This window comes from Saccoglossus kowalevskii, unplaced genomic scaffold (genome assembly GCF_978046115.1).
Source record: "Saccoglossus kowalevskii unplaced genomic scaffold, keSacKowa6.1 SCAFFOLD_95, whole genome shotgun sequence".
In the NCBI taxonomy this organism is placed as follows: domain Eukaryota; kingdom Metazoa; phylum Hemichordata; class Enteropneusta; family Harrimaniidae; genus Saccoglossus; species Saccoglossus kowalevskii.
The window spans coordinates 116,202-134,732 of NW_028188635.1; the positions used below are offsets into that span (position 1 = coordinate 116,202).

The following is an 18,531-nucleotide window of genomic DNA, read 5'->3' on the forward strand; positions in this document are numbered from 1 at the left end:
ACAAACCAGGACGTCATTGGCTGATGAATAAAATACAAGAATTGCGTCAACAGTGGATCATATACACTTACAAGGACATGTGCTTAGAAATTGTATGCTCTGTGCATGACTATGTTTATTATAAGTTGAAATGTAAAGCTGTGTTTAAATTCTATCTTGGGAAGTGTTTTTTCAATAATTTGAAAATGTTTATTGAAACTAAAATGAATCAACATTGTTAATTAAAAAAATAGTTTTGTTTGAAACTTGTCAATTGATTGTTAATAGATTAGTAAATATACCTGACAATGGATACCAACATACCACTGGTGATATGTACATTGCTTTTGCCCAATTGGCACCTTTTTGTGTTAAATTATTCAATTAACAGCTTGAATAATATGTTCTACAGTAGTACTATGCACCATTCATTTTTAGTTTGTTAAAATAATGAAACAAATAATTTGTGTTTATTAATTAACTAATATTTTCCCACATTTGAATGTAATTATTTCTCTGGAACCCCTGTCATATGAATTACTGTAGTAATGACCTGCAAGTTAAAAAAAGAGATGAAGGTGTTTTAAATACATTGATCTGTGTCAAAATAATAAGGTATTTACTAGTAGTTCATTACTGGGATGGGGAATAGTTGTAAATTTAAAAGAAAATTAGTTTCATTACGTTTACATAAACCTTATTTTGCATATACCATAAATTTCATTTATTTAGCGATTTTGAAAATGTTCAGCAATTAGTCTGTCATGTGGCACTTGCGTGTGAAACTTCATATATTCAATTGTGTATTTCCTGACTTTTGAATGCTGTAAAACTATTTAATTTAACTGACATTTAATTTTAATGTTTTGATGTTTTTAGCATGTTCACTGTGTTTTAATTTCTTGTCAAGGAAATATTGAATTTTATTGTTATTTTACATGTTCACAACACAACACAACACAACTCAACTCGAACATAGATCATAAATTACTTTAATTTGGAAAAGTTTGTGAATTTGCAAAAAATGGTGCTTTCTCATCACCATAATTATATAACAATTCTGCCCCTTCTGGTATGTAATATTTGGAAATCATAACCACACACGGCCTGTCATTAATCTTCAGTTGTTTTGTGACAATGTTGGAATGCTTTTTGGAATGGTTCAGGAAAAAGGTAATTCCACTTGTTTCCCACATCTTCTTTTCACTGTGTGGATTTATTCTGAAAATATATGGCCATGATGATATTAACATGAGAGAGTGAGTGAGTGAGTGAATGAAGGTGAGGGTGGGTGAGTGAGTGAAGATGAGGACAAGTGAGTGAAGATGAGGGCGAGTGAGGGTAAGTGAATGAAGGTGAGGGTGGGTGAAGGTGAGTGAGTGAGTGAATGAAGGTGATGGTGGGTGAGTGAGTGACGGTGTGTGGATGAGGGTGAGTGATTGAAGGTGAGGGTGGGTGAGTGAGTGAAGATGAGGGCAGTGAGTGAAGATGAGGGTGAGTGAATGAAGGTGAGGGTGGGTGAGGGTGAGTGAGGGTGGGTGAGGGTGAGTGAGTGTGAGTGAATGAAGGTGAGGGTGGGTGAGTGAGTGAGGGAGTGAAGATGAGGGCGAGTGAGAAAAGGTGAGGGTGAGTGAGTGAAGGTGTGTGGATGAGGGTGAGTGATTGAAGGTGAGGGTGAGTGATTGAAGGTGAGAGTGAGTTAGAGAAGACGAGTGAGTGAAGATGAGGGTGGGTGATTCAAGGAGAGAGTGAGTTAGAGAAGGCGAGTGAGTGAAGGGTGAGTGAGAGTGATTGAGTGAAGGTGAACGAGTGAGTGAAGGTGTGTGAGTGAAGGAGAGGGTGAGTGAAGGTGAGCGAGTGAGTGAAGGTGTGTGAGTGAAGGTGGGTGAGTGAGTGAAGGTGAGGCTGATGGAAGTGAAGCTGAGGGTGAGTGTGTGAGTGAAGGTAAGGGTGAGGGTGGGTGAGTGAGTGAGTGAAAGTGTGTGACTGAAGGTGAGTGAGTGAGTGAATGAGGGTGAGTGAAGATGAGACTGAGGGTGAGTGAGTAAGTAAAGCTGAGGGTGAGTGAGTGGGAGTAAAGACGAGTGAGTGAAGGTGAGTGAGTGGCTGAAGATGGGAGTGAGTTAGAGAAGGTGAGTGAGTGAAGACGAGGGTGAGTGAATGGAGGTGTGGATGAGAGTAAGTGAAGATAAGGGGGAGTGAAGGTAAGGGTGAGTGAATGAAGGTGAGTGAGTGAGTGAGCGAAGGTGAGCGAGTGAGTGAGCGAAGGTGAGAGTGAGTTAGAGAAGGCGAGTGAGTGAAGGTAAGGGTGAGTGAGAGTGAGTGAGTGAAGGTGAGTGAGTGAGTGAAGGTGTGTGAGTGAAGGAGAGGGTGAGTGAAGGTGAGCGAGTGAGTGAAGGTGTGTGAGTGAAGGTGGGAGTGGGTGAGTGAGTGAAGGTGAGGCTGATGGAAGTGAAGCTGAGGGTGAGTGTGTGAGTGAAGGTGAGGGTGGGTGTGTGAGTGAGTGAGTGAGTGAAAGTGTGTGAATGAATGAGGGTGAGTGAGTGAGTGAGTGAATGAGGGTGAGTGAAGATGAGACTGAGGGTGAGTGAGTAAGTAAAGCTGAGGGTGAGTGAGTGGGAGTAAAGATGAGTGAGTGAAGGTGAGTGAGTGGGTGAAGATGGGAGTGAGTTAGAGAAGGTGAGTGAGTGAAGACGAGGGTGAGTGAATGGAGGTGTGGATGAGAGTGAGTGAAGATAAGGGGGAGTGAATGAAGGTGAGTGAGTGAGTGAGCGAAGGTGAGCGAGCGAGTGAGTGAGTGAGTGAAGGCGAGTGAGTGAAGATGAGGGCGAGTGAGTAAATGAAGATGAGGGTGAGTGAGTGAGGGAGTGAAGATGAGGGCGAGTGAGAAAAGGTGAGGGTGAGTGAGTGAAGGTGTGTGGATGAGGGCGAGTGATTGAAGGTGAGAGTGAGTTAGAGAAGACGAGTGAGTGAAGATGAGGGTGGGTGATTGAAGGAGAGAGTGAGTTAGAGAAGGCGAGTGAGTGAAGGTAAGGGTGGGTGGGTGAGTGAGTGAGTGAAGGTGAGCGAGTGAGTGAAGGTGTGTGAGTGAAGGTGAGGCTGATGGAAGTGAAGCTGAGTGTGAGTGAAGGTGAGGGTGGGTGGGTGAGTGAGTGAGTGAAAGTGTGTGACTGAAGGTGAGTGAGTGAATGAGGGTGAGTGAGTGAGTGAATGAGGGTGAGTGAAGATGAGACTGAGGGTGAGTGAGTAAGTAAAGCTGAGGGTGAGTGAGTGGGAGTAAAGATGAGTGAGTGAAGGTGAGTGGGTGAAGATGGGAGTGAGTTAGAGAAGGTGAGTGAGTGAAGACGAGGGTGAGTGAATGGAGGTGTGGATGAGAGTGAGTGAAGATAAGGGGGAGTGAAGGTAAGGGTGAGTGAATGAAGGTGAGTGAGTGAGCGAAGGTGAGCGAGTGAGTGAGTGAAGGTGAGAGTGAGTTTGAGAAGGCGAGTGATTGAAGATGAGGGCGAGTGAGTAAATGAAGATGAGGGTGAGTGGGTGAAGGAGTGAGTGAGTGAAGGTAAAGGTAAGTTAGTGAAGGTAAGGGTGAGTGAGTGAGTGGGTGAGGTGAGTGAGTGAAGGTGAGGCTGAGGATGGGTGAATGAAGGTGAGGGTGGGTGAATGAAGGTGAGCATGAAGGTGAGTGGGTGAGAGTGAGTGAATGAAGGTGAGTGAGTGAGTGAGTGAGTGAATGAAGATGAGTGAAGGTGAGAAAGTGAGTGAAGGTGAGGCTGAGGGAGTAAAGCTGAGTGGGTGAGGGTGAGTGAGTGAAGATGTGTGTGTGAGTGAGTGAAAGGGTTAATTGATGCGTCATTTGAGTATGACAGTGAATGGATGGGTGGGTGGTTGGTTGGATGGATGTGTTTATATATACAACAGTGAGTCAATCTGTTGGTGAGCGAATGGGTGCTTGAGTTGGCAAGTGTGTAATGAGTAAGTTGATATAATGTACATATGACTGAGTGAATTAACTAGATTTAGTGTTGATTAAGTGAGCGAATGAAGCTATCTTTGGGTTGACAAATCAGTGAGCTAGTGGTAAGGTGGGACAGTTAAGTTATAGCGTGTGCGAGTTAAAATGGGTTAATGAAATGTGGGCAAGTCAGAGAGAAATCAATGTTTCACTCAGCAAGTCATTTGGTTGGTGAGTTAATAATATATGTCTGATTGTTACTGAATTATTTCGTTGTTAAGTGGGTGAGTAGAAAGGAATTTATTAAACAATGAGTCACTCATTTAGTCAATCAGTTGAGAGTAATGAGTGAATTGCGGTTGACCTAATGAAAGGGTGGCTTGATAATGTAAGAGTTGTGGGTGAATTAGATTTAGTTGTGAGTGAGTTTGTTGGAGGATGATCAAATGGGTGGGTGAGTGAGTTTGTGTGCGAGTTTGTGTGTGTCAGTGGGTGGAGTGTTTGAGTTCAATGAATTGGGGTGGGAGAGGGTAAGCGAGTGCGTGAGAATGGGTGAATTGCCATTGTGCGTGTGTGTGTGTGTGTGTGTGAGCGAGCTAGTTGATAAGAGCGAGTGTGTGACAGCAAGTGCATAATTCATTTCATTAGTTTTACATTAAATTGTATGAAAGTAGTGTTACATATAACTACTAACACTAAGAAAATATTATGGCAAATATTGTGGCTGATTATATACTCACACCATGCCGGAATATTCCAGGTGATACATGCCACAACGTTCACCTGTTACCGCATACTGTCGTTCTAGTTGTTCAGCCTCTGCTCTGTCAATTATTTCTCCGTCGTACACCCCAATTATCTCATTTGCTTTTATATCTTGTTTTGCAAAGGCGCACTTTCCCGCTTCTCTAAAATCTCTGTTAACGACTTCAACCTTAATTTCAATGTAAACAAATATTGTTTTTTGTTTTGATTTCACTAGACTATTCTGGGGGTCTTTTAGTAAAAATCAAATTCAAAAATCGGCCCTCGAAATATATTTTCGATATAAAAACACTCTTTTATTACATGTACACTATACTAGTTACAAATAATTGTTAAATTAAACTATCATTGCCGCATATTACACAATATATAAAGCTAGCAACGATATCATTCTTTTTGATTTCTGAGAATGTCGAAAAGGGACCCTGTTATGAAGCATAATTTCTAGAACACTTGGGTGCCTCGCTTTTCCGTGAGTTTTACCAGTGATCCCCTGGGAAGATCATGTACCAAATCTTATCGTCATAATACATTAAACAACAAAATATCTATTCTATATACTGAACTGTTAGAGTTACGAGCATCGAGTTACGAAAACATTGAGTTACAAATATTACCACGCCCATATTTTATAAATCACGCCCCTTTTGCGAAACCACACCCAAATTGTAACTATGGCCAATCAACAGTTACTGTAGAATACTTTATTTTCGCTTGGAATTTATTTTCGCTATTTTCGCTGAAGGGATGATTCCGTGAAAATAAAATCCAGCGAATATACTTTTTTTCCTATATTTTCACTTTAAACTCATCCAAAATCAGTGAAAATAAATTCCAAGCAAACGCCCAAAAAGCCTTTTCAGCGAAAATTAATTCCGGCGAAAATAAAGTATTCCACAGTAACAAAACTTCGCGTTATGGGCAACATACTTAATAGTTGAACGTTAAAAAAAATCATGCTGCCTGTAACTCGATGTTTGGTTAACTGTTACTTAAAGTTCAAGTTACTAAATGTGGACCTTCAACAACTAAAAATGTATTTTACCTGTAACTCGGAATTCTGTTGACTAGTTAATCGAGTTACAGTTTGGACGAGGTCTCACAAAAGTGGGTGTGGTTTCCAAAATGTAACTTTTTTTGTAATTCGATGTTCGTACTTCGATGTCCGTAACTCGAACAACTTAGCAGCTCTCTATATTCTAACACAAATAATGTATTCTTATTATTAACTCGTTGTCAGTTTTCCATGAGATAACACTCATGTATAATAGCATTTGATTCGTAAAACATGTTTAATTTACTCATTTATTTCCTATTTCGAATTCGAGATAGAAACTCCTATAATAAACAGAGTATTTTGTTATGAAAGTGTAACTCATTTTAATGAAAACATGGGTGAAAAGAAATGCTAAATAATTTCGGGACAAACTCGTTCAGGAATATACAGAGCAAGGAAGGATTCGTCAATTATGCTATGCAAACATATTTTGAAATTGCAAACGATTATGCATTGATTAAAATGAGCTACATGTGACATAGTAATTATATTTCAGTATAGCAACATGCACCCCATAACAATATATATAATCTCATTATAGTGAGATGTTAAATCATTATACTATGGATGTACAAAATATTAAACCATTACAAATACTAAGACTTTTATTCTAGATTGAGATATTCCCTCATTATCAGGAGAGAACTCGTCAAATTTAAATATAAAGGTGTGAACTTTCCACAGATGTGGATCTCCACGTTTAATATATTTTGCTTAATAACTCTGCTTATTTTTTTGTAATTACGTTCCGCATTGTACCTGTATATATTCATCCCATTTTTTTCGTTTCAAAAAGTGTTCTGTTTTTTCTTTAATAGACATCGAGGATTGTTCCCTTCTTAGCCGATGTTGCCGCATATTCAACCCGCGATAACCTCGCTTACCACCCGAGGTGACTGGCGATATGCCATTATGGACAAGTGTAACCTTGATTTGCTGTAAAATACCACATGTCAAATGAGATACAATTTATGATATAATTATAAAATTTAAACACCAGTGGAAGTTATGAAGGGTGACCCCTTGCCCATTTTTTTATTGTGTAATCTTTCCATTAGTAGTTATGTCAACGCATGTATTTTATTTCTTTATAGCTGACTAGTTTTAATCAATTGTCGTACTTTTAATCTGGTGTGTAGTTTCTTTACAAAACACAAATAATATATAAGACTGATCCCGAATTACACTAGCGTTTCACAATATTCCCTGCACATGTATAACCGATGTAAGCAATGTATAGTTTTCTGAATTTGTATAACGTTTACAATATTTATGTAACAAATCCAAACACAATGAAAAAAAGAAAGAAACTTGTCATTGTGAAATATTTCTCGTCTGTATTTCCTTAATTTGTGGTGATATGACAAATTCAATCATCGATCACCCGGCCACACAAAAGCACGTACCTTATGAAAACGAGTCTCACTAATCATTGACTGTGTCTGGCGATCATTTTTTGTCATTAATGATATAAAATTTTCATAATGAAAAAACAGCTCCTTTGATGTAATGATGTCACCAGGTTCTCGTGTGAAGCACAAATACTCCTCTACAAATAAGCTCAGAAATGGGCACTTGATTCCTATTTTTACTCCGTTGATGAGTTTGCGTACGTTGCCTTTGCTAGCCATCTTGAAATAATAAGACTCACTTGTCATGAATTTGACTGGGTGGAACGATTTGCGTAAAAATCAGAATGTGGGTGATAAATATACACGAGTATTCAATAAATAAATAAAATAAAATGTAATGTTACTACTATTCATGTGTATATATGTTCATTTTATTTTCTTCGCATAATAAATATATAAATGCAAATTCAATTAAAAACATAATTTTGCCTTCAATTTGTCACCCACTCTAGAAAGGATAATGGTTGTATACCTTTCACACGTGATTACATTCAGAACGACACACATAATTGAATGACCTTGGGTTTCAGAAACCACGGCATATAATTTCTGAAATGGTCTAATACATTCGCGTTCGTTCTCAACGCAATTTAAACACTGTTGCAAATTTCTATTTTGGTCTGCGTCACCTAGATGATGACCTATTTTTAGCACAACATCTACACGTGTGTACGACAAGAGACAAAAGTTGTCGCGTCCGTGCACCAGCACGTAATTACTTTTCAATTTAGCCACTCCACAGGACCGTTAGTTTACTAGTAAATGATCAAATATTTTTTTTTCAAATCAACATATTTGCAAACACACACACAACAGTGCGCAGAAAATTAGCTTTTATAAAATGAATAATAACCCGTTATGATAGTAACGAGGTCCGAACCGAATTAAAGATTATATATATATGTATATGTGCTGCAACATGCTCGGTAGTCAGTAGGCGCAAGTGGTCGCGCATTTTTGGGGGGCGCGACTGCCGCTCACTTCCCCGCTGGTAGTGGAACTTTGAATTCGGCTCGAACTCGAAGCGTTATAGTAGAGCCTACACATAATTTTTAAGATGGCACCTTGAAATAACATTCTTGTGTGTGTTACAGTAATGTATTTTGAGAAACTTGTCATAAAAATCACTTCTTTTAGAACAATTCCTTGGTACGCAATGATAAAAAAAATGCATTATTTAATTTCTCCAAAAAACAAATTTATGAAAAAAGAATCACTATAATTTGTCGAGTCGAGTGTGTGGTGACAATTCCGATTTGCTAAAGTTAGCTTCCATTATAATATTACCCAGACAAAGTTATCAGTCTAACAGTGAGTCAACTGGACCTGGGCTACTTTTAGACTTGATCAAATTGAACACCAGCTACTCCGTGCATAGGATGAAGTAAGACTACGAGAGATTTTCTGTAATATACATCGGCGAGGGCTTCATATCAGAAGAGTTCGACTAGGACTTAAAACTCCGTGACCAATCGTTGCCGTCGTATAAGGATCGGGAAAAATTAAGATCAAATAATGCATAACGCACTTACGAGCATTTTGAAAATCAGTAAAACAAATATCAATACACACTCGTTCACTCATCCTGTAGAAATTTGCAAGTAATCACTTTTATACGAAAATGAAGTCCATCTCCTAACGTTGATGTTCACGAAAGTGTCCTACGGTTGACCGATCATGACCTTGTATTTGTTATCAAAATAATTGGTCACGTCAACATATGGTTGTGACGTTGTTTTCTATTTGCTTGGCTAAATACGTCCATGCAACGAAATGTTTTTAACGTTATTCATTATATATCAAAGGGAACAGATGGAATCGCGTTACATTGATAAAACCAACAATACTTAAAGCAATAAAGGGTGTGTTATGTGGTATGTAATATAGATTATTGTGGGTCATTATAATAATAATAATAATAATAACTTTATTGCATCCTTAGAAATACAATGTTTCTATCAGTTAATAGCAATACGATGGTCATGATGACTGATCACGATTCTTGAGAAAACATATAGATATGTGATATATTTTAAGGAATTTCTCAGGAAAGAGTACCTTTTGCACCCACCACTAATCCTAACACTAACTTTCACCCCTCAATTAATTTGTGAACGTCCACTCTAGATATAACTGTAGATATACTTGGGAGGGCATATGCAATCAAATTGGGAAACGCAGGAGGGTCGGGTAATAGTGTTTGGTTTAGAAACTTATTCCATTTCTTATACATTTGAAATCCTTCAATGAGTCTTGTAAACAATTTTGCACGCAATTCTTATTTGGAAAGCAGACCTATGCCACAATTTTCAAACGAAAAATGTTATAAAACACGAGGGCAACCTTCAAACTTATTTTGATGCTAAAAATACGGGTTTCACCTATGGTCATAATTGTCCATCGGAAACATTCTATCTCGGGTAACATTTTCCATTCGATTATACCACTCAATATCAGGTGCTCTATAGTTCTCATCGTTCATTTCTCATATGCAAACTAATAAACATTTACAGTTACACTGGTTAACCTGTTTGTATAACAATGTAACCGTGGTGTTTACTAATATACATAACAATAGGGAAGCTTTCATAAACAAACAATATACAAGGTGTTTCGTGCAAATCGCCCAGTTTTAATTTCAAATTGCCCCCTCCCTTCTAATGCAATGCTATCTTATTGCTGTGGTGATGAAATATTTGGGCGTGGTCATTTTTCGTATTTCGATGTTTTTGTAATACGATCTCCGTAAATCGAATAATTGACAGTCTCTCTTATTGCTACAATTTCACTAGTATTTGAGACGTCGATCCCATGCATTTGCATAATACTGTCACCGCTACTACTACAAGACTGAAACTCTTGTAGGGCACTCGCGTATGAGCGCAATAGATATGGCAACCTCAATCAGCGATCTCTCAGCCAACGAAAAATCTGCTCTAAAACTCAAAATTTTGGAAAAACGAATAGTTTGTGGCAAGTATGGGTGTTGGGTTTGGAGTGGTTCTACAAGCAGAGGGTACGGGACTTGTAGGATAACTCCGAATGGAGCAGTTCGTACTGTCCATCAAATTAGTTTCGTTGTGCATGGTGGAATGCTAAATCCGTCTTTAGAAGTGTCACACCTGTGCCATACTCGGGCGTGTTTTAACCCTTTCCATCTTGTACTAGAAAGCCGAATCCAGAATAATAGCCGTAAGAGTTGCGTGAGTGGATCGTCTTGCTGGCACCGCCCGTCATGTTTGATCTGATCAATAGACTGTGGTCTCCACGAGACCCAAAATGAAGATAAGGTAGAACGCGATGTAATCATAATTAAACTTGTATGTGTGCGTTATTTCCCCCCCCCCCACTGAGTGCGGGCGCTATATTTTACACGAACACATCGCCCTGAATTTTCGTCAACCGTGAATTTGTCTTTCTATATTAGATAATGTCAACGAAAGCAGCTCAAACAAATGCCGAACAGGGTTTGCATTCAGCAACTGGTACTGTTTCGTTAGAAATATAATTTAAACGAAAGAATCTTGTGATATTACGCATCGAATATGATAAAGGGTCAAAATTGCATTCACGTATTAGGTCATTGAATGTGTCCGAATATATGGAACCGATGATCGATACTGATAATTGTTAATACCGCCAAACATATGTTTTGTATGTAAATTGATTTAAGTTACGTTTCGTTACGGGTTTATTAAATGCATTCTTGTGTTATTGCCTGAGTGTGAAAGTTCCGCGATTACCGTGTGATCGTAACTGTACGAGTCCTACGGATTCAACATGAACCAAGCATTTAGATGTAGACGTTTTTTTCTTTTTCTATTTCTTTTGCCAAACACTAGTATAATGTTCACGTTGATTGGTATGTATCAAACAAAGAACAAACTCAAAATATATCACTGTAAGCCGCTGTGACAGATCGTAAAATTAATACACGGGAAATTGGTCCGAACTCCCGTAAATCATAGTTAAAATGATTGAGATTTGATTCTTTATGAGAGCGAGTGTCATTGTAGCATGGACTTGTATAATCATATGCATAGTTATAGTGACTTGAAAAATTATCAATATGGTAATCACGCTGAGAATGAGGATAGGATTGTGATTGGTACTCATAGTCACGACGAACAATGAGTTTGGGCGTCTCTTAGCCAGTGCTAAACACTGTTTCATCCTTACATGGACGCAACTCGGACTAGCCTATATGAAAACATATGAGATTAGCTTAAATTTTAGCCCGTGCTTGGTGTAGCCAGATGACATAGTTAGCGCACAGTACCCAACAGCCAGTTGGGGAACGCTGTTGTTCTAAGGTGTGAATCGCATACAGTGCGCGTTGCTCTTCAGTGGGGAGACAGCGGTGACGTCATATCATTCTCGTTGGGAGCACTTCTGTTCTGTGTCACGTCTACAAATATTGCGTGTTTTTAAGTAAAGTCGGTAAATTTTATTTAAAGTTACAAGTCTCTATGTGATCATATCGGTTTCATGAAAATGCACGTGTAGTTTAAAATTCATATTCATTATACCACGACGGAAAGTTTCAACCCTGGTAAATCGCGTTACCACACCCAAAACAATCACATTCTTTATTTGTGATTTAATACTTGAATTGTTGGATAATATTTATTAATTTATGCATAAGTGCCGAGGAGATGTTCATCTCAGTGGAGGAACTGTGGTTAGCGATACACATGCAAATTATAGTTTACATTAAACTTTTGACTAGTACTATATAGTCTACAGTACTTCGAGATTAAACTGGTTTCGTATTATTGTAGGGTCTATAATTCTAAACTACGTTGTTGGAATCAGAATTTTGTAACTTACACGAGGTCGAGGAAAAGTTATCGTCATTATCAACAACTATATAAATTGATCTGTGAGTTGAACAGCCCATTTAATTATGTCTCCCATGATGCACCAGTGCTAAACTGGGATTGTGGAACCGCGAACCTCAGGTTGCATATTTGTTTCTTTAATATATTCACAAGGTCGTACACAAATGCAACGTCAACTTCCTCTGTCAAGGAATGTGAATCTTTGTGCCACGCTACACTTAGTACGCATATGTATTGAACGATGGCCGTACGTGGAGGATTCTGTTATAATACCTGGTCATTTGAACAACCATGGGCTCATAGAACAGTTCAAAGACTACCTCGTAAAGGGTTATATAAACGAAAAGTAACTATCACGAGAAAGTTTGCAAAATCTACTACAGCGAGGAAAAACAGAGCATTTCCTTTTGTTGACCGGATGTCGCTCTCCTGTTCGTGTAACAATGACTGTTTAATCCAAACAGGCGTTCGAAATATCAGAATGATTCGCCGTGATTTTGACCTTAAATGCTATGATGAGCAGAATCTCATTTTAATACAACTAATGGATATACGGACGGTACGCCGATACAATTCACGCACTTATCATATTATTGATGTTACAATGAACAGAAAGCGTATCTGCCGTCTGGGATTTTTGAAAATCTTCGGAATCAGCAAGCAACGTATTGCAACTCTTATGGGGAAAAGAAGACCACTTTCGACAATTCAATCCGACCGCCGCGGAAAACACGGACTGCACCACAGATCTGTTGACAGACAATGCGTTATGGACATCGACAATCATATGGCAAGTTATACATTCGAATCCCCCCATTATTGTAATATTGGAAACACTGAAACAAAATATATGCCAGCTTCAAATAGTATTAGTAGTTGCTATCGCGATTATCTGAAGAAACAACGAAATAATAACAGACGATACGTTTCCTTTTCAACTTTTCGAACACACGTTTTAAAAAACATTGATATCCATTTTAAACGGCCTCGGCGAGATACTTGTCAGCGATGTGATGTGATGGCCAAAAAAATTAAATATGCAAGAACGACCGAGGACAAACGGCGTTTCCAGAAGGCCCTACAGGATCATTTGTCAATTGCCGAAACACATTATGGTAATATAAATTACGATTTTACAGTTTTGGCAATGAAACCACCCGACACACAAAACTGGGAAATTCCCGAAGTATTTTCGTAGCGGACTGAATTTGATCTCATCATGTGTTCAACCGCCGAGGGAGGGCACTATGTTACAGAAGACGAACCACTTGCTCTGCAATATAAATGCGTGGTGGTTAGTTGGAAACAGACATCTTGCTTGTCGGAACTAAAGATGGATAATTTTTGTTCAACGAATGACGTTGCTGTATTTCACTTAGATTTCTCAAAAAGCCTTCCATGTCCAAAGGTAAGACATATTAGTTTTAATGTTAAATTACATGCTCTCTATAATGCCGTACACTTTCATGTTGTTATCTAGATTACTTCACATAGAATTTGATTTAGATTACTTCATATAAAATAATTCTAGCATGAAGGTGGGATATTGCTTATTTTTTTTTATTATCGGATAATTTGATAATTATAGATTATAGTACCATATGTTTATCAGGGAGCTCGCGATTCCAAAAATCCTGATTAAGACCCAACATCAAGCCTGTCTAATATCGATCTAATATCGGACGTAAATTTCCATATTTAAACAGTCGATAAATTATTGATATCATATCGATCCCTGCTTTCCTCAGCTGACCAAAATTGATGATTCGAATTACCGTTCATAGACGATATATCATATCTAGTGCCTTATCTGATCTATTTGTTTATTTCAACCACTAGGTCTCCACTCAAGACTGGCACTTTCGCAGTAAATTACATCTGAGATGTCTTGGAGTGGACGTTGCTAAGACAAGAACTTTTCATTGTTTTCTTTGGGATGAAATGAACGGAGGTAAAGGTCCAAATGAAATCATCTCTGCATTCCAAAGCCTTCTCGTGCAACAGAATATAACCTCACGGCATGCTATTTTGAGTTCGGATAACCATCCAGGTGAATATCTTTTTTATATATAGTATATTTGTGCTAGACAATAATTTCGGGCATTGAGTGACAAGTTTGTCTTTCCTGACTTTCTTTTTTGCCATTTGCAGGTGAATGTTTAAACAATAAATTTATGTGGTATCTTCAGAGTTTAAATGACCAGGGAACTTTCCAGCGAATAGATTATAAAACGCTGTTAGAGGGACATTCATACAGCTTTGCAGATCGTCACTTTGGGCTGATTGAAAAGAATTCACGGAAACACGATGTCATAGAGCTTCCTACAGATTGGTTAAATGTGATAGAACAGTCGTCATTTGCGGGCCACTATAAAGCCAAACTGTTGACAATTGATGACATTTATGATTATTCTTCATACTTAAAAAATGAGTTTACATACAGGTACAAAGATGTCAACGGAATCAAATTTTCGTTTGACGAGGCTCACTATTTTAATTTTGGAATTGGTGAACGATTAATTGATGGTACTGTCAAAACATTTTCTCATCCGGAAACAGCCTGGGTGCGTAAGACTCTTGATCCGAAAGAAACTCCGATTGTTGTGTCGTTCAGGAAAATTAAGCAAATGACAAGAATAACAGATTGTCATTTACATACTCTTAGTAGAGAATTAAAACCATTGCCTGGAAAGGTGTTTCAAGACGTGAATGAATTGGCGATAAAATATTTATCCCCACGCGCACAAGAATGGTATCAGGCTTTGCCAAAAGTCACGGAATCGTAAATATTTGCATATACAAATGTGTGTATTTGTGGTTATTTTTAATAACATTGTACGTGAAATTTTCTGATCTTATCTTTGCAAATAGTAATTTTAATATTTAGTAGACCCGGTAACGCAGTCTACTGATCAATGGGCATTGCAACCACTATATGGGACTTGTGTGACTTGAAGGAAACACAATAAGAAGTTTTATATATATGACAAATTAGTTGTATTTTTACCAAAAACTAAATGATAATTGTAGAGGTTGGTAATTTGCGAGAAGTGCTCACTATTTTAAATAAATACATGTATGTAGACGAACAAGTTTTCTTATTTTTTATATATGTTTCTTCACGGGTATACTTTGTAAACACACTTACGTTCACCCCTGTCAAGAAGGACCCATATATCATTTCAACGAATCACGATAATTTGTAATAATGATTAGCATACCCATTTGAAGTATTCCATGTTGCATTTGTCAAACTATTTCTGTAATTGTAACTCCCTAACATTGCTTGATTATTTCATTGACAACATTATTTATATACAAAGTCAAAATATATATTTTACCCCCCAATGGGACATGACATATCACATATGTTTTAAGTCAATCTAACGCCTACCCGTCCTTGACAAAGACGACAAGCGTTTTTCGAATTCTTGACATAGCAACATCTGTTTCCTGTCTTTGAGACAATTCTGAATTGAAAACCGAAATTCATGACCATCCCTTAATTTGCACTGTCGTGGATATTAGTTGAATACCATTAAAACAAGCTATCAATCGTCACTTTCAGATTAGTAGAGCAGATGTTACATATTTTAACAAAAACGTGCCCTAAAATCACATTGTGAGTGTCATGTTTGGTACTCTCATGTAACCAGCAGCACGAAATCATTTAGTCAGGACACAAATTGTCAGCTGCCCGTGTTGTTTGGCCACAACTATTTTTTTATTGACTCTGGTAGTATTCTGTAACTTTCCCTGGAACCTGGAACTTACTGGTACAGGGCACAATCTCCCCCACTGTGTGAGAGGGCGGACATTACTAAATTATACTGTATAGCCACCGGTATTCTGGTATCGGAGTGATCATTATAAATTCCAATATGCATCGGATAAAATGCAAACCGTGATTAATTAATTTAGATCTAAATGAGTTGTTTTATCTTCATACTACGATCTCCCTCCGGCTTGGGTAGCCGATTGTCGCTGAATCAATACGCATGCGCGTATGCTTTTCTTAGCACGATAATGAGCCTCGATTTCGCATGCATATACGCCCTTCGTCAACTTTCGACAAATCACGAAAATGAACAAATTAAATACATACAAGTCTTTTATTCACGATAATTTGATCAAATAAATGTTTACACAAAAAAACCTTAAATAGTATGATTGACTAGTTGCGAGAAGACATTAACAAACAAACGAACGTCACAACAAGCTCAGACTGACCAAGACGCAGTTGGGTTACTTTTGTTTTGTACACTACGTCAGCAATGGTATTGGCTAACAAGACAGTAGTTTTAAAAGCAATGCAGCTTTCAGGAAAACACTAGTAACAAACTTAGAGGCAAATTGATTGCCGCACTGCTGCACTGTCAACCAATTTAGTCGTTAAATTGCTTACTTTGTGTGCGAAGTCAAATCCAGACGAGAACGGAAGAATGATGAAATGAGCTTAAACAATGCAATGGTAAGTTTACGAAATATAATGTTATAATATAAGAATCTATGTGTGAGTAGATCGAACAACGAAGATTTTTTCAGCCAGAGGACGAGTATCATTCACGTCTTGAATTGGCCAATGGGCGTTCCAGAATTACCATATTATATGCCATTAGTATATACATAACCGACCAATCTTGGACTTTATTTCAATATGTTGGTCAGGGTTCTGACCCTGTGTATTTTTCGGTGGGTACCGTTTAATTTCATTACCCTGGCTACGTGTTAAAATGGTTATGAATTCACTCTGGATAAGTACGTACATAACCGACCAATCTTGGACTTTATTTCAATATGTTGGTCAGGGTTCTGACCCTGTGTATTTTTCGGTGGGTACCGTTTAATTTCATTACCCTGGCTACGTGTTAAAATGGTTATGAATTCACTCTGGATAAGTACGTACATAACCGACCAATCTTGGACTTTATTTCAATATGTTGGTCAGGGTTCTGACCCTGTGTATTTTTCGGTGGGTACCGTTTAATTTCATTACCCTGGCTACGTGTTAAAATGGTTATGAATTCACTCTGGATAAGTACGTACATAACCGACCAATCTTGGACTTTATTTCAATATGTTGGTCAGGGTTCTGACCCTGTGTATTTTTCGGTGGGTACCGTTTAATTTCATTACCCTGGCTACGTGTTAAAATGGTTATGAATTCACTCTGGATAAGTACGTACATAACCGACCAATCTTGGACTTTATTTCAATATGTTGGTCAGGGTTCTGACCCTGTGTATTTTTCGGTGGGTACCGTTTAATTTCATTACCCTGGCTACGTGTTAAAATGGTTATGAATTCACTCTGGATAAGTACGTACATAACCGACCAATCTTGGACTTTATTTCAATATGTTGGTCAGGGTTCTGACCCTGTGTATTTTTCGGTGGGTACCGTTTAATTTCATTACCCTGGCTACGTGTTAAAATGGTTATGAATTCACTCTGGATAAGTACGTACATAACCGACCAATCTTGGACTTTATTTCAATGTGTTGGTCAGGGTTCTGACCCTGTGTATTTTTCGGTGGGTACCGTTTAATTTCATTACCCTGGCTACGTGTTAAAATGGTTATGAATTCACTCTGGATAAGTACGTACATAACCGACCAATCTTGGACTTTATTTCAATATGTTGGTCAGGGTTCTGACCCTGTGTATATTTCGGTGGGTACCGTTTAATTTCATTACCCTGGCTACGTGTTAAAATGGTTATGAATTCACTCTGGATAAGTACGTACATAACCGACCAATCTTGGACTTTATTTCAATATGTTGGTCAGGGTTCTGACCCTGTGTATTTTTCGGTGGGTACCGTTTAATTTCATTACCCTGGCTACGTGTTAAAATGGTTATGAATTCATTTTGGATAAGTACGTACATAACCGACCAATCTTGGACTTTATTTCAATGTGTTGGTCAGGGTTCTGACCCTGTGTATTTTTCGGTGGGTACCGTTTAATTTCATTACCCTGGCTACGTGTTAAAATGGTTATGAATTCACTCTGGATAAGTACGTACATAACCGACCAATCTTGGACTTTATTTCAATATGTTGGTCAGGGTTCTGACCCTGTGTATTTTTCGGTGGGTACCGTTTAATTTCATTACCCTGGCTACGTGTTAAAATGGTTATGAATTCACTCTGGATAAGTACGTACATAACCGACCAATCTTGGACTTTATTTTGCATGCAGGTAAGGTACACCTACAGACATAACTGTGGACATTCAGTTCTTTTTATTTAGATCATGGCAATTTTTTGGTCAGAGCGCCCTCTAGTTTTGTGGAGAATCATGTTCATTTGGAATGCTCTGATTGGATGGAAGTTCAAGCCTAGCAAGGTGTGATAGAATTGGCCTGTTATGTTCAGATTCAAATAAGCATGAACCACTAATTTGACAGGGAAGTGATACTTATAATGCAGCAAGCTGTTCTAATTGCTGTTGTGGTAGAGTTTTTCTATTTTCCTGTCAAATGCATTTATTGGTCCACTGAAAAATGAAAATAATGTTCCCTGTAA

The 18,531-nt window shown here is 38.1% G+C and overlaps 1 long non-coding RNA gene across 1 annotated transcript; it reads right to left on the reverse strand.

Moving 5' to 3' along the window:
- Positions 1-955: 955 nt before the first annotated feature.
- On the reverse strand, positions 956-5,353 carry LOC146726063 (uncharacterized). The gene is made up of 2 exons (XR_014928669.1): positions 4,669-5,353; positions 956-1,200 (listed from the first exon to the last, which is right to left on the reverse strand). It is a non-coding gene; the product is annotated as an uncharacterized LOC146726063 (long non-coding RNA).
- Between the last annotated feature and the right edge of the window lie 13,178 nt (positions 5,354-18,531).